At 37.1% G+C, this 13,917-nt stretch overlaps 1 long non-coding RNA gene across 1 annotated transcript; it reads right to left on the bottom strand.

Moving 5' to 3' along the window:
• Nucleotides 1–569: 569 nt before the first annotated feature.
• On the bottom strand, nucleotides 570–1,840 carry LOC311067978. Its single transcript, XR_014603319.1, has 3 exons — nucleotides 1,657–1,840; nucleotides 1,253–1,535; nucleotides 570–1,157 (listed from the first exon to the last, which is right to left on the bottom strand). It is a non-coding gene; the product is annotated as an uncharacterized lncRNA (long non-coding RNA).
• Between the last annotated feature and the right edge of the window lie 12,077 nt (nucleotides 1,841–13,917).

Raw genomic sequence — 13,917 nt, 5'->3', positions numbered from 1 at the left:
TTCTTCCTTTCCTGTATTTTCAGTAATTTGTCTGCTGGGTCTCCGGAGGCGGGGCCTGCAACATAACACAGGCTGTCTAATGTTCAAAACATTGCATTGTGCATTCACATCTTTAAAGAAATCTTGCACAATCATTGGTTCAAAAAACAAATTTACTGTGAAATACCATTGAAACATAACTATAGATCACCCACACACAAGCAACCAATAGTTTCACTGTGTCATTGTTCGTACAATCATTAAATATTGTAGAACAAAATAGGTGATACAGGTTTCATTATGGTACTACATGTACAGTAAATGCATCTCTGTAAAAGTACTGCAGTAGTAGAGAGAATACTACAGACACAGTGGAATCAATGAACAAAGTCTGTAATATATTGATGCAAAACACTACAGTACAATCACAATAGGTTTATTTGAATCAAAGCTTAATAATTAGCTATGAAACAGAAAAGACAGTACTGTAAAACATCAAATGCAGTGTTCCTCAACTTGCTTGTACTGTAAGAAACAAAACAGGAGTCATTACTGTACTTCTACATTGTCATCAACTCTGTGTTGTGGATTTGGCCACAGGTTCTCATCTACATCACAATGGATGTTTTCATTAGCCAAACATCTTGGAAAAAACCTTCGGGCATGGCGAATCCAGGCCTGACACTGGTCTGCTGTGATGTCATTGCAAGCGTCATCCATGGCCTGGAGAAGAGTGACTTGTTCATGAGGGTGCCTATCATGAACCTTCCATCTCCATGCGGAGAAAAATTCCTCAATCGGGTTAAGGAAGGGAGAGTATGGGGGTAAATACAGGGTGGTAAATTGAGCATGGGCCTGAAACCATGCTTGCACCACATGAGCATGATGGAACCTGACATTGTCCCACACAATGACATAGGTCACACCTTCAGCTCTACAAACCTGATCGAGCTCATCAAGAAAGGTGACAAGGAGAGCTGCATTATATGGTCCAATATGAGGTCTGTGTCCCACCACACAATCTTCTGATATAGCCGCACACATGGTAATGTTGGCCCCACATTGTCCAGGTACTTGGATGGTTGACCTCTCCTCCTTGTCTTGGCCAGATTAAAACCTGCCTCATCCAAATATATGAATTTGTGATGGTCGTCATCAGCATCCAGCTCCATCACCCTCTAAAAATACATTTTGGAAAGAGATTTAGAGATTACTGTACAATGTAGAATTTTTGGGAATGTTTTTACAACAGCCATCTTGAAACTGAACTTACCTGAACATACTCAGTCCTCATTTGCTTCACTCTGTCTGCATTTCTTTCAAAAGGCACATGGTATAGTTGTTTTATAGATACCTGGTGCCTTTTCAGTATGCGTGCAATAGTCGGCAAACTTATGGATCCCACATTGTTGAACATGTCTTCATTGTCCAAGATATGCTGGCGAATTTCTGTAAGGCGAATATAATTTCTGGCCCGAACCAAATCAACCACAGCCTGCTCTTGTTGGTCAGTTAGAATTTTGCCTCTGCCTCCACTATTTGGCCTGGTCACAATTCTACAGGGAACATTAGAGTAAGAAGACACTTGGTCACATCACCTATTCTGTGATACACATTGGTATGCAGTCATTTGACATTTGAGAGTAGCATAATGTTTAGTGCATGCTGATAACTTACCAGTTCTCATTGCAGAAAGTTCTGATTATTGAGGCCACGGTTGACCTTCTGAGGTTTGGTTGTATCATTGTAGCCGCCTCAGTCATTGTCATGCCATGATTTATGACAATCGTCTACAACTATTGCCCGAATTTCATTGGACACTCTATGCTGTTGCTGCCACTCTCTTGGTCCGTGGCCTTGTCCTCTACCACGTTCCCCCACACCTCTCAAACGAGGCCCACGACCACCTCTCAGAAGTGGTGCCTGTCCTCTACCACGTTCCCCAACACCTATCAAACGAGGCCCACGACCACCTCTCAGAAGGGGTGCCTGTCCCCTGCCATTCCTTTGACCAACACATCTTCCTCCCACCACTGCTTGACCTCCATTGTGACCTGGATCACCTGCTGGCTCCATGTTACATATCACTATGCTCTTGCAATTGGATCCCAATCAGCTCTTTATATACTCATTCCACAATGTGCATCTCAATCATCAGTAACGAGTTGGCAGAATTGGACAAGCAATTACAAGGGCCTGCATCTATACAGTGCAGTCCTGTCAATACTGTAAATAGTCTGAAAAGGTGGTACAGTATTTGGGACCATAGATACAGTGTCTGATGAAGCATTATGATAAAATATTAGGCTACATCCATGGATATTGTAGTCTAACTGGTTCATGCTCCAGGCTAATTGGTGACAATGAATCTCGTTATCTTGAAATTTTCATGATTTACTGTAAACATAGAAGATTGTTTGTCTGTTTCCATACAACTATGCATTAAAGGGACATTGAGTAGGAATTTCCCCATCGAGCGGTGAAATTGTATTTTGCAATTAAACAAATAGTGCTCTCCAGCGCCTCACTTTTTCAAATGTGTGTTGCATCTACGGTAGCCGTTATGTACCAAAAAGCTATGACAGGATGTCTTATAATAGCACTTCATCGAGTTTTCCTTCGGGTGAACTGGTTTGTTAAAAAACTGGTTTGCAGCCTTTTAAACTTGCCGCGGCAGTGACAAGCGCCTCTCACTGCTCTGCTCCTCCGCTTCTGCTGGCTTCAGTCACGTGACGCTGGCTCTGAAAAAAAAAACGCGTTGTGGAAACGCGTTGGCCTAGTACTTTTTGTCCCTCTCTGCTATTATAGTTTTTCAAGATGGCTACATGGAAGCCTCCGTGGACCTACCCGTCCCATGTATATAAAGATAATAAATTCTTCGTTTACGAGGATAAGTCAGATAATTAGCAGAGGTATTTGTACACCATTGAGGACATATTTCTGAATAAAAATATTGATTTTAGATAATAAGATACCTAAAAACCTAGTCCCTTTAAGAGTAATGCAACAGTTACTTATCATTTTGAGCAGTTGTATCAGTTGATAGTTAGATCATTGTAAGGAAATGAATAGACGCTCATTTGAAATGTAATGTGTGAATTGCCTTTTGAAATAGTAGTACTTTGATGTTAAGTTGTGTCATATTGAACAAGTGATTTTTGTTGAATGAACAAATGATCTAAGTTTTATGTGTATTGTATCCAAGCAATTGAGAAAAGGGTTAGAGTTTTGAAAAATGTGCATTTTGATCATTGGTTGTGAGTTTTGTGTCTAGAGTTGTGAAAAATGACATGGTTCTGAAAATAGTAACAAAGTGATTGTAAAAAACTGTATTCATATTTGTGTTTAACAAAACACCTCTACATAATGAAAACAAATCTTTATATGATGTGTATAAAATGTGTCTGTCTTGAATGTTGTTTCCTATTTGAATTACATCTATTGCTTGGACTTGGAAATCTTTTTTGATCCTTGCAGATAAACAATAGCATGTGACCAATCATTATGTGCAGACCCATGACCCAACCAATAATTTCAGAGATAGTGAAAGGGATTAGTTCAGGCTATATATACAACAGTGGGATTTGACTTGAGCCACAAATTTCAATCTTTTCTCACTTTCTAATAACCAATGTATATTCATAGTCATGGGCAGCAATCTTGTTATTTTAGTCAGTGAGTTTGTATAGTGTTAAAATTTGTAGTACAAATGCTCAGAGTTTGTAGACAGTGATGCGTGTGTTGCCAGTTTGTAAAGCTTACTGAAGTGGTGTTAATTATTATTATTTTTGTTATTATATTATTATATTTTGTTAAACCTATTAGGTTTGACTTTTATGTAAAAAGGACAAAGTACATAAGTGAAAAAGCTAGTTGGTTAATAGTAAGGCTGACAACACACATTTTAGTTTCTTTTCCCTAAATATGTTATTTTTCATTCAAAATGTCATATTTTGGAATAAATTAAGACTTTTTTCTTGCTATGGCTAATTTTATGAGCAGTAAATTACATTGAATGTACATCAATTAAATTGTATTTTCACACTTTTATCATAGTTTAACAATTACAGTTTGTAAATGAGACTTGTAAATGAATACTGTTCGCAAGTGATATTTACAGAATTATATTTGAATTTGATTTTCTTAACATTTCAAGTCTCATATCTCAATCTCTTCAATGACACTTTCACTTAGTTAGTAAAATTCACTAACTTTTGATAACTTTAGCAAAACTGCTGTTTGTAGTTAAAATGACACCTAATTTAAAAGTGTAATTAATGTAAATATTAAGATGAATATTTTTTACATTTTCACAATAAACATTACAATGGTTTGACTCTTTCACTGTTTGAGATTATAAGTTATTATATAATTATATTTAAATGATTATTAATTGATGAGAGCAGCAAATACATATTTTCCTATAGATGTGAAACATGCATATGCTGCTCTCATGCTCTCAATAATTATTTTTATATTAATATACAAATATTTTAATGAAGAATTTTTATATTTTAAAAATGAAATGTTAAAACAAACCAAAAAATAAAATAAATAAATAAATCTATTCATAAAAGGCATTGAGGTGCTGAGAGATAAACGTGTATATATATATATATATATATATATATATATATATATATATATATATACGTATATACCTGAAATGTGTATATCTGCACCAGAAAGTTTTGAATGCAGTACAAGTCTTGCAGTAAAAATGTACCATGTTGTGGTGTGTTGTAAAATAAAAACGATATTATAAAATTATACAGCCATCAGTAAACTCACCATGTCCATTGTTTTTTTTAAAGCACTAAGAACTTGCGTGGGACTCTCTTGAAACGCTAATATTCTGCTGTCAGTGACACAATGAAACAGCCTGTATGAGTAATCTAGCCCAAAGCTGCTCTCATCTCGGGACAAGCGCCTCTGCTGCTGAGGGCACAATTTATGAAATGTGCTGAACACAGCTTCCGGTCTCTCATTTGCATGAGTTGTTATTGTTTGAAAGGATAAATAAATTGAAAGCACAGATGAAAAATGGCCAGTCCTCAATAAGACAGAGTATGTTTCTAGTGGAGCATGAAGCTAATCTGAAGCTTTTCTCCTTTCACCATTACCCATAATGCAGAGGAGACAGAACGCACTCGCATAAAAACATGCACTGATGGCTTTCTGACGCCTTCTCCTCATTTTCTGCCTTCGCAAAGATGTGAGGAGACTGCATAAACTTCTGTGTGGCAGTTCACTCACTTCAAAAGTCTGTGGTATTAAACTGGTCATCCGATTCTGAAGCAATTCGCAAATAAACAGATTGGTTTATTGAATTAGTGGAAGTTTGCTTTTGTGACTGACATTTTATGCTCTTAATGTCATGCAGCTCTTTGGCCAGATGCACATATTTATGCAAATGAGAATGTCAAGTGGCGAAGAATCTTTTCACATAACTGAAAGCAAAAAGAGTAATGATGACAGAAGTGTAGACAGAATTATAATCGCCCTGTGTTAACCCAAAGAACTATGAACATGTTATCAGCGGCAAAGTGGTTTATTTTATTTTTTATTTTTTACTTTTCAATTTGACTGAAACCTGTTAGTAGACGGAGAGGAAGGAGAGAGTTAATCAAATCCCTCCATCATTTCAAGAGTGTCCAATCAGTCCAGACCAACCACCTCTGATTTCCCCAACAGGTCTTGATTAACGTTAATCTGAATCCCAAACGAAATCACAAGCCTAATCAAATTCAACTTTCACCAAGAGCCATTGTACAGATCATTACCAAATCCTCTTGACTTTGTCTCAGGTCATTTGAGCCTCAAATTAGACTTCTTAGATTCCGGCGAATTAAGAAGCAGCCATGAGATCAGTGCATTCGGCTAATGACATTAGTCAATCTAAAAAAGTTGCCAGATCATTGGACCTGTATGATTTTTTTAAAATGGATACTTGAGAAAAGTCTGCCATGTGTAACAGGAGTTTTCCACCCCTCCCTACGGGCTCTCGCCAGCTGCGGCGGTAGAGGAAACATTGGCAGAAAGTCTCCGCCTAAAGAAGCAACATCCATCACACTTGTTTGTCTTTCAACTCGGCCATCTTGGCAGACATAAAGAAAACCCTTCACAAATTGTGAAACAACAGCAGCACTTCTTGAGTTCCTCTCCACCGCGTCATTGACAAATCACTGGCTCACAAAAACTGCCACCCCCCACTTTTACCGAAAAACACATTTCTCGCTCTCTCCCAGCCTCCCTGGGGGTCATGAGGTTGTCTGGCTGACAAAGATGGCTGGGATGAGATTTCTCTCAATGGGACCGGGACACATGATAGACAGCACATGACTAAAGACTTCACTGATTGACGGAATGAGCGAGAGAGAGGAAGATAGCGAAAGGAGAGGGACTCACGCACACCCACGCAGATAGACAAAGGAAATAGATGAGTATGGAAAGAGACAGGCCGAGGGAAATGGAGAGAACAGGGACGGCTGTGTGTGTTGCGGTGAGAAGGACGTGTCATCAGCAGACATGTGTCTGCAGCACACAATGGCTGTCTGCAGCTGGAGCCTGATGTTAGTATCAGAGCGATTGTGTTGCTCCAGGGGGAGCCTGTGAGCTCTGGGACGCAGGGAATCACGGAGAGGGAGAATGAGCCTTTAGAGATGGGTTCTGTGGAAATGCACAGGAGACATGTGTCAAACGTTCCGAGCAGAAATTCTTCTGAAAGGATTGCAGCAAATACACAAGATTTGGTTGGATTTTACTTGTGTGTGTGTTGTTCATGCATTTCTGAGATTCTGTTCATTGTATTTTATTATTAAATATTTGATATGATAATGTTATTTACACTACGTTCAAAAGTTTGGGTCGGTCAATTTAATTAATATTTTTGAACGAAATCTGTGATGGCAAAGTTGAATTTTCAGCATCATTACTCCAGTCTTCAGTGTCATATGATCCTTCAGAAATCATTCTAATATGCTGATTTGGTGCTCAAGAAACACTTCGTATTATTATTAATGTTTAACTGCTTAATATTTTTGTGGAAACTGAACTTACTTTGATAAGTTCAAAAGAACAGAATTTTTATGAATTAGGAATGTTTTGGAACATTATAAAACATTTATTACTGTACATCATTGCAGAATATAAGTTAATTTTGAACATTTTTGTACATGCATAAACATCAGTAGAAATGTGATCTACTTATGAACGTGTTTTTAGTCTTGGCTTCTTGGTTTTGGTTTGTTCTTGGTTTTTGACGATGAGGTCATGTCACACAAACTGTCCAGTTTGGCATCTGGCTAATTTAACTGTCTTCTTCCAAACGACAGTTGGATTTGTGCCAAAATACTCTAGAGTTTACTGGTAATTAGACAAAGCCTTTTTTATTCGTCATTTATTTTACTATCCAAACAATTATGCCTAATTTTATGGCTAGTTGCATTGTTCAGTTTGGGTTTGCGACACATTTTTTGAGGTCGTGACCCACCAGTTGAGAACCTCTGCTTGAGAAAGAACCATTGAACTTGAGACTTGTGGACTCTGTAAGAAGCTTTAATGGAAAGAAGTGTTTTAAGATATTTAGCCATGCGGACCGATTAGCGGGAGTTGAAGGATTATCTAAAAACTCTCCGAACGAACTTTCATTTTAAACTCCACTTAATATGTCCCCACCCGCCTCTGTTCCTCCCTCCATCTCTCTCTGCCCCCCCCATGCTTCTCATTTTCACTCGCTTAATGACATGTAATAGGGATTTGTTTCAGGCTTTCACACTTCATTCACAAAAGCTGAAATCCTCCGGGTTCAAGGCACTGTGACAACCAATGCGGCATAATTTTCCTCCCTGTCATTATTAGATTAGCACTTGTAACATCGGAAGAATAAATTGGAGCATCTCCCAACGAACGCTAGCTGTAGGGGTCTAATGTGCATCTCTGCTGTTTGTTTTCTGGTGCAGCAGATGGAAAAGCCAGAAAAGCCAGAGGTGCTACATACTCTGCAGAAAAGTGATCATCATTAGCAACTCGATGAGTGAGTTTTGCCTTCAGCAACACATTTGAGAATTCAGTGTGACCTCAAGTTAGAATCTGAAAGGTTATTTGTTTTGTTTTTTTAAATGTAGTTTTTGATTGGACACAAAAATGATGAGTAAACATCTTAATCAGTATTTTTTTTTGGGGGGGGGGGGGGCTTGTTTTCCACTAAAATATCGAAACATCCTTAAAACAAGATGGGTATTATTTTATAATTGTTTAAAAATTTGTATTAATATTCCCATTTGTTGCAAATAGTTTGTCCTTGTCTTAAACGTAAACCTCATTAAATGTTGTTAGATTAATGCTTAATTAGAGAAAAATGCAAAAGAGAAAAACCTTTAAAAGATCAAGATGCGTTATTAAATATGATCAATATGTATATCAAATTTGAATGTATTGTATTCATATATCTAATATTATGATTACACAGTTTTTGGACCACAGTTTGGACCTCCAGTCACACATGGCATTGAACTTAAATGCAACTGCTTTCACCTTCAGCACAGGTCTGGCCAAGAATAGCCGACAGGGTTGGTTGATTGACTTTCTCTGTGAAGGGTAATTGATTGGCGGGGGATTACGTGGAAAGCTTGGCCCTTGATAAAGCGGGAGGGGAACCGTGGATGAGCAGCCAAGTGATTTGTCCTGTCCATACATGTCCCTGTCTCACTTCATTACCGTACGGCTCTTACCTTCTCCTCTATCCAGCACAGCACGGGGTATTTGTTACATCCTGCTGCACTCATTGCTTTCTCTCTTGATTAAAAAGTACCTACTTCACTTTTCTCATTCCTTTTCCAACCCAGACTGAGATGTACGGCCAGAGGGGGAAAAGCCACAGAGGAGCCTGCGGATAAATATTTATTTAATAGCTGCCAAACGCTCTCCTTTATTGTTGGTCACTGCTGAGATGGGCAGAGGGAAAAAGACTACTTTATGAGGCAATCAGACAAAACGGGCTCATAAATCACATGCCGACCAGCAAGCTGCCATGTATCAATGAGGGGGTCATTGAGGTAATGACATAGACTGAGAAAATGTTCCCAGCATGAAAAAAATCACATACAATTACAGATAATGCTATATGTTATTTTACGAAATTACAAGAGCTCTTAAATATGCTAGAGAAGTGGAGATTATTTGTATTAAAGTGGTCTTTTTTTAACATACTTTGAAATTAATTCATTTCTTTTGCCACTTTATTTGATGGAAGGAGGCATTAACTTGTTGCTTCCAAGTTTTCCATCTTAATGGAGCATATTTGAAGGATATCAGCACCTTTTTTGTTTTGTTATTGTTAAAAATTCTATTATTGACACATGCCCATTTTTCAACAATTACTTAATTTATCAGTCAAGTATTGGTATTTAATGAAAATACAGTATACTGTTCAAAAGTTTGGGGTCTAACATTTTTTTTTAGATTTTAGAAAGAAGTCTCTTTAAGCTCAATGTATTTATTTGATCAAAAATACAATAAAAACAGTAAGATTGTGAAATATTATTACAATTTAAAATAAATGCTTTTTATTTTAATATTTAAATTAAATGTATTTATTCAGCCATTACATTAGCAGTCATTTCTCCAGTCTTCAGTGTCACATGATCATTCAGAAATCATTCAAATACTGATTTGATGATCAAGAAACAGTTCTTATTTTTACCAATGTTGAAAACAGTTGTGCAGTTAATATGTTTGTGGAAACAGTGATACATTTTTTATCAGGATAATTTGCTGAATTGAAAGTAAAAAACAGCATTTATTTGAAACAGAAATTTTATAAAAATATTTACTGTCACTTTCGATCAATTTGAAGCAATCTTGCTGAATAAAAGCATTAATTTCTTTAGTACTCACTGTGCATCTCTACACCTCAGTGTTTGCCATGAGAACTATACCACAATCTGCAGATGCCAATAACTCGAAGCTTTTTACTGGGAGAAAGCAGAAGCATCCTCGAAACATGGCCCAGATTTGTACTATATTTACTCAAGCGAGATGGAATTCCACATTTGCTGAAAATCTCACAAGCTGTTTTTCACTCTCTTGAGACGCCAGAACTTTTGCCGGTAGATTTGCAGTAGGTTTGCCATTTTGTGTGTGAGTGTGTGTTCATGTACGTGTGCGATGAAGGTGGAGAGAAGTTTGAGAGTTTGCGGTGATGGCTGTGATTTAAGTATCTTGAGAGAATACATCTGCAATTACTGCTTTCCCCAAAACCTGTTGGAAAAGCAAAATCTTTGTGCTGAAAACAGAACATTATAAGATTCCCCCAGGTGGCGTCGGAAACATCTGATTCATCTGCATATTAGTGTTAAAGAAATAAGTCACTGTTCAGATTAAAGCTATTCCATTTGCACAGAAATCTGTTGGTAGAAAATGTGGTACACTGAAAAATATATTGTGAGTGTTCCTGTTGTATCTGTGAGTGAAATGTTGCTTTCTGTTTGTGTGCATGTAGCTTTAAATATGTTTATTCTTAGCTTGTGTCTAATGGCCCCGTCGCTGCCTTAACTTTAGCTTGACATGGAAAAATATAGGCCTATTTTTCACAATAATTGCTAAAGCTTTTAAAATAAAGAAAATGGATGGATGTCAGATCACTGAATTGCAGCTACATAGCACAAATGCTATGCAAAATAGTCTAGTGTTATATAAAAAGTTGATTGAAGACCAAGAGTAGACACTTTTTAATAAATTATAAAGGGCAGAAGCAATTCCCTAAGGGTCCATAATAACCCATATTTAAAATTCCGTTTGCTTGAATGGGTTATTTTTGTGAGGGTCAAAGGTAATTTAACTATGCATGAATGTGAATGACTGTGTGTACTGGCTGTCTTAATCTTTCAAACAAACAATAATTCTTGCCTTGTAAATTTCTTGTCATCCTTAGTGTCTCTGCCTTGCGACTCACTCAGCCATTGTGGATTATATCAGTTAGCTTGTAAAAAAAAAAAAAAATTGATTGGCTTTACACAGTATTAAAAATCCTGTAACACACTGATTTCATGCTGTCTGTGCTACCATTGCACTCCACGGCAGGCTAGCCATAATGCTAACAGTACAGACCATACAGTTAATGGCAACCCATTAGTGATTATTTTACTGCTTTGGTTGAAGTTATATAAAGGTCAGGGGCCTCATGTACTATATGCACAAAATGAGCATCGCAAAAGACCCCTGACCTTTAGATAGCTTTCACCAAACCAGTCAAAATGTGAATCACTAATGTGCTGCCATTAACTGTGTGGTCTGTAATGTTAGCATTACAGGTTGTAATCAATGGGTTAGAGGATTTTTCCCATTTCATTTAATACACCACATCTAATAAAATTTAAGAGTCAAGCATGAAATCAGAAGTAATCATCCAGGTGATGTAAATTTATATTAATTTGATGTAACTAATTGAAATGGTGATCAAATATATTATATATCTGACTATAAAAAATATTACTGTAAAGATTTTGATGTCTGAAGGCCATGTGCTTGGAATTGTGCTTTAAATTGCAGAATCCACTTTCTCAGTTAACCCTTAAATGCATAAACGTTTCACCAATCATTATTACATATTCCGGTCTTTAGCGACCCTGCTAACATGGATGGTTCTCTACCTGTTGCAATATTATAAAGCTCTTCTGATGTTAGAGTTACAAACACACAAGAATAAACTAAAGCATGTTTTGTTTCCTTTTGGAGCTTGGAAGGGTTCAGTTTGAACAGATGTTTTATACCATCATCCCCGTCCTCGTCAGAGCCCATTTCCCAGTACATTTAGCATCTGGCTCATATACGTGATCTCAAACATATTCTCAGAACGGCGTGAGGCCAGTGGAGTGATTGATGATGAGCGACACCTGCGCGCTGCACTGGTCTCGAATCTCTCATGGAGGAGCGGAAGCATAAAAGGAGGAGCACCGACAGTGAAGGACGAGTGAGGACCAGGCCTGGACATATGTTATGTTATGTTATGTTATGTTATGTTATGTTATGTTATGTTATGTTCAACTCGATCTCACGGCAATTCGTACAAATTTTTCAAGGTGGCTAATTTGTAGGGATTCGTACGACCTCACTTGTACAAATTTGACAAGTTGAGCAATTCGTATAAATTCGTACGAATGACCTACCCCTGACTGCGCCCCTAAACCTAACCGTCACTGGGGTTTAGACAAATCTTACGAACTTGTACGAGTGAGGAATTCATACGAATCAGCCACATTTTACTCACTCGTACGAATTTGTTGTGAAATAGCGTTAGTTATGTTATGTTATGTTATGTTATGTATTGTTAATGTGTGTGTGGCAGGGGTCCATGAGGGGCTGCCGCTTTTACCTTCGTTTTGTATGTATTTTATAATTAAAGTTTTTAAATGTTTGCCGGTTCCCGCCTCCTTCTTCCCACAACAACTAACCTTGTTACAATTTTCATTTTCAACATCTTCAAAATCAATATTTTGATCGCTGACAGCTTCTTCACTAGATCCACCATCAAATGACAGAGACACTACTATTTGATTGTGTTCAGTACTTGCTCTGCAGTTAATCACTGAGCCATTTCATGTTTTGCTGACGATACTTTCTATTCTTTTGTTTTCTGCCTGCAGTAATTATAAGTGAAATGTCACTTCATCATTGTGTATCAGACATTATCACCTTGTGGAATAAAGGTGAATTGCACTTATTCAGTCATCAAAGATTCAAATGTTGTTGTGCAGAAAAAAATTACTTACACTGTTACATACCTTGGGTTGTTAGCGACCCTATATAATATATAATCTATATATATAATCTAATCTATCTATATAATCTATTTACAAAGAATGAATAGGAAAATAGGCATTCTTTTATAATTGTATTATTTTTTTTCTTGTTATGGGCTATTGTTTATAATTAATTGATTGAGGACTATAGAAGATTGAAGAAGAATGATGTCTAACTTAAAAAAAATGAATGAGGAGGAGGTTAGTGAATGACGTCCCGGGTCACTAAAGACCCAAGGTTTGTGTTTAAGGGTTAAAAAAAGCTTTCAAATAAAGACAAAATCTGTGTTTTGACTCTGGCTAAAAGTAGACAGTAACATGAAATCTATGCAAAGTTTTACACATGGCATCCCAGAAGTAAACAGGTAAAATATTAGAGAGGCTAATAGCCATCAATGTTATCAGGAGCCCAAACTAACCTTTTTGAATGTACAGTAGGCCTACACATTAGTTGTTAGAATAATATTTATAACAAAATTTAACCTACTGGTGGTAATGTATCTACCTAGTTTGGAAGGCTCAAATACTTTTCACCTAGGTATAAATCAATAATAAAGAAATATCTGTATAAAAATATCTTTATAATATTTTGCTAGAAGCTTATCACCTCTGTGAGATATCTGAATGGGCCTTTATGAACTATTTAAACTTGCGAGGAAAAGTTCTGTAAAAATAATTTGCAGTAATTTCAAGTCAGGTGATGACAATAGAAGGGAATCAATCATTGACCAGCTTTGTTCTCATTGTCTGCAGCCACTGACTGCATGTTAATCGAGATTCATCTCATGACTAAATCACACAAAGAATCCGAAACACCTGTCAAGTGAAAAATGAAAACTCTTCAGGTATAAGTTGCCAAGTGTCAGGTTATTATTATTTTCCTCATTTTTAGCATTTTTAGAAGGAAAGATTACAGCTTTAAACCCACATTGGTGCCGATTTAGACTCGATTTTCATGGAAGTTTGATGTCATTCAGACCCGCAGCGTGTGTGATGTCAGACGGCTTCAGACAGGCTTTAAAACTCCTGCTCCTGAATCATTCTCTCCTGGGAGCTGGAGGCGGCCTATCGAAAAGGTATAACAGATGTATGCTTACACACACACACACACACACACACACACACAGAGAGCGAATCA

Source organism: Abramis brama, assembly GCF_963993115.1.
Source record: "Abramis brama genome assembly, chromosome: 17".
Lineage (NCBI taxonomy): Eukaryota > Metazoa > Chordata > Actinopteri > Cypriniformes > Leuciscidae > Abramis > Abramis brama.
Note: the sequence above shows the minus strand (reverse complement) of the source record. Positions and strands in the feature narration are given on the sequence as shown.